Source organism: Harmonia axyridis, chromosome 3 (assembly GCF_914767665.1).
Source record: "Harmonia axyridis chromosome 3, icHarAxyr1.1, whole genome shotgun sequence".
NCBI classification, from domain to species: Eukaryota; Metazoa; Arthropoda; class Insecta; order Coleoptera; family Coccinellidae; genus Harmonia; species Harmonia axyridis.
This window is the reverse complement of record NC_059503.1, coordinates 58642618-58646805: the sequence shown is the minus strand read 5'-3', so window position 1 is coordinate 58646805 and position 4188 is coordinate 58642618.

Sequence of the window (4188 nt, the reverse complement as noted above, 5' to 3'; positions counted from 1 at the left end):
AAGAAGAAGAAGACTTTCATATCTTCAATTTTTATATTAATGTTACATTATGGGTTAACTGAATCTTTTTCAGTTTTTATTTATACACTTATTTATCTATAAGACTTCTACAGTCCGATTTCAGTAATATCTCCCCTTCTGGAACTTATTCAATTCATATTGGTGAGGAGTTACAAACTGCACAATGATGCTACCTATTTAATTTAACTTCGAATGAATATTAATATATATTGCACTAGCTACGATTATGAAATATTATCACACTGATTAATGAAAATCTTTATACCACTTCAATGAAAGTAGAGTTTTAAAGAACTTGAGGAAACACTATTCTATATAATATGAACTCTTCTTGAAACCCAAGAAATGCTGTGATCTTTAGTAGTGTGGGACAATAGTAACTAAAAAATAGTAACAATAGTAACTACAAAAAGCCACAACAATAAGAGATTCTCGGCTTGACTTGATATTCAAGCTAATTGACTTGGCTTGCCTTGAAATGAAGTAAAGTTCAAGTCAAGTTGTCGTCATTCGATGTCAAGCTAATTATTTATTTATCAAGTACTTGAAAACTTAAGCATATTCTATCAAGCTAGGTACTTGATTATTAGCAACTTCATTGTGTAGTATACACATCAATAAAAATGACGAAATGACAAGGGACCTGAAAAAAAACACTCATTTTTATTGATACAAGAACCAAAAACATCAACTATTTTAAAATGAAAACAAGAATAAAAATCACTATACAATACCTATAACAAAATATAAAAAAAATATATATTTCAAAAATTGAGAAACCTCCATTTTCCATATAGGATCTAGACACATACCTAAGGCATTTTATGGATTTTTCGCCTGACTTATTGCGAGTTCTTGTTAAAATCAGAGCAGATCTGGAAAATTTTCTTTCAACAGGAGCTGAAGATGTTGGCGTTAAAAATGGCGATAAGAAAATCTTGGATAATTTAAGCTAACTTTGGGAAAACGTGCCTCTTCCTTCATTTTCAAATTAATTCAAAACTGTTAGCACATGGTTCAGTAAGGAATTTGTCTATTTCATAACGCGACGCAATTTCATTTGCACGATTTATGAGAAATTTCTTGAAAGAATTGAGGAGATCGATGTTAAACTTACCTATTTATCCTTTGAAGATGATTATTTTGTCTGAGCACGCACGAACTTGCAGAAATATATGCCGTGCGACTTTTGCGCATCAAGCTCAAGTACCTAATATCAAGTAGATTTGATATCAATATCAATAAATATCTCAAATCGATTGAAGTGACGTTCAAGTATGTAAATTATCACGTGTTTGATGAAGTAATTGGTAAAACTCCGAAATAGATTTATCTAAGACATATTATTAATTTAAAATTTTATAATTCCGTTTAGTTACTTTTTACGGTTCGAAACTTTATTTCTTGAATTTTTGATGAAAAAACTACTTTTTCATTCGAAATTCAAATTCTTTACATTTGAAGACTTAAACTTTGGAAATTTCAAGGAGAGGGCCTTGAATTTTAATTCGGCTGGGATTTGAACATTATATTCGAATGTTAATATAAAGAAAGCATATTATCAACAATGCCACTACATACAATGAATTGAAAAAAACCTCTGAGCTAAACAATATTTCAATTAAAAGGGTTCGATGGTTGATTTTTCAACACTAAAATCTCCATTCGTTTCGTCACAAAATCTTTTCTAAGAAAGTCCATTCGACTATGCCATTTCTTTACTAGGTCTTCTGAATAATTTAGATGTTCGTGTTCCTCTGTACATCTATGAATCTGTCAAAAATATCAGTCATTCCTCTGAATTAAACCAGTAGATAACAAATTTGCAATAATTTCGTCTAGCTTTCTCATATAAAGTTTCAACTGTGAAAATTACTTCGATCATCAAGGATTAAAGATTAAATTCAACTTTCCATTTGTTCAGTTTCATCAAAATGTAGTCGAGATAAAACTAAAATTATCACTCTATCCGGAATTAAACGACAATCGTTTTCTATATACATATTTCTCGGTTCTCTTCAAGGGGTATCTGTTGGAAAATTACGCAGAGCCATTTCGATAAGGATGATCGACGTTATACCAGACAAAACCTCTTCGAAATAATGACGATAGCTAAGGCATCAAAGCTTTCTCCTTCGACCACTCGCACAAACGATTTCGCAGATGAGCTTTGATATCAATGTCTATAGATCGGCACAGCGGAACCCGCCGAATAGTCCTGCGAATCCTCTGAACTTCGATCAACAATCTAATCGGTCGACTGTAACGTGCCTCGACTTTTATTAAGCCATTTTCCGTCTGAAAAGCTGCATGTAAAATATTTGAAAAATTGATTATTCATCGTTCACGTCTTTGTCAATTTATTAGCTCAGTTTCGTGTCTGGCGGAGGAGGTTTATTGAAAATTTCAAGGCAATTGATGTCTTGTATGTCGTATCTCTGTTCGGCGATATTAGAAAATGAATTATAATATCGCTTGTGCCCGGGCGGTAGAGTGACAGTTACGGATGGTTTTGTCGGAAAAAAAGAGAATGAGGATATCTGATTGAATTTGCCAGAGCTGACGTCAGCAATCACGTCGACGTTTCACTAGAGTCTGCAAGTAATAACAAGCAATAAATATCTATATAGAAGGTCCCTTAATAAAAATGTACAACTTTTAAACGAAATAAAGTAGGTTCTCCTGTTTTATAGGGAGGCCGGCTTTTTTTTCATTTGGAATCAATTTTCCAGGAATGGAATATGTTACGGTTTTTCGATTGTATGTACCTCATCTTGAAATTCTTTCCATCAATGAGTCAATTCATTTTGTACTATTTTCACGTACTTCGCATTTTCTGGTGTATTCTAAAAGTCTGCCGTTCTATTAGACTCCATCCGATCTCTGGGATGTATCTTGTCAGTGCCTTATAAGAGACTAAACATTTGATGTCGTATGTATTTTAATATCGCTTAGGGATTATACAGGTCCGGATAATACATTCGGACGAATAGGATATTAAACATTATTCCTGGAAAGACTCATGATCCAATAGCACAGTCCAACAATAAAAAAATCTGTGCGTTACAATATCTACTAAACGAGTGCTCTCTTTCAATGGCGAGGTGGGGATGGTCACAGGTGTGCTCTGCATCTAGATAGTCGCTTATTTGAATTAGTGAATTAGTCTCTCTCCAACCATGGAATGGATTGTAAGAGCATATGGGTGAAAAATACAAATATTCCATACATATGAATAAGTCAGAAGGTATTGAATAAATATTTTTATTATTATTATTTCATTGTATGCAAGGACTTTATTTGCACAATGAATGACACAAATAAATTTCATGTGTGAAAATCAGTTCTTGGTATTCTATACCAATATCTTTCTGATGGACTATGTTTCCTATTCAAGGAAAAACCATCATCGGTGAATGAGGTATTGCTTGGAAATTAACATTTTCATTTTCTATTTGCATAATTTCTTCACAGAAATCCATACGTTTCATGCTGACCTCATCAGAAAAATTATTGATTTGTTTGAACCTTATAACATCGATAACTATTCCTTTTCATTCCGAGCACTTCTATCGCGTATATCAATTTGTTCAGATATTTGCTTAATCGGAAAAGGTTCACTGATTTCAACAGCCGCACACACATCTACCCCTTTTTTCAGTCAATATTTATTAATAGTTTTCTATGCTTCATCATTATTCATACTGGATGATCGTTAATACCTACATTTGTATTATTTTGTGATTATTTTTGAAATAGCATCACTGCAAGTTATCAGCCTATGAATTTAGAGTCTCTTCAATTGATTAACTACCAATGTACCATTATATAATTTGAATTTCTGTTGCACTCAAAATTTTGATTCACACGAGGAATCTATTTCGCAGATTACTTGCAGCTTTCAGAAACCAATGATACCACCGAGCATTAACTTTATGTAAAGTGCAAAACGACTAAATTGCTAGATAATTCATACACTTATTGCTAATGGGAAAATCTGATTACATAAAATTTTTATTTGTCGGTAACGAAAGAATTTGCAAAAAATAAAAAATCTGCTCTGGGGTGTTGGTCTGTATTATTTGATGAACATTATCGTTGACAACACCGATGAATTCATTACAAAATTGATGAAAAGCCTATAACAGGGACAGATATTGTAAAATC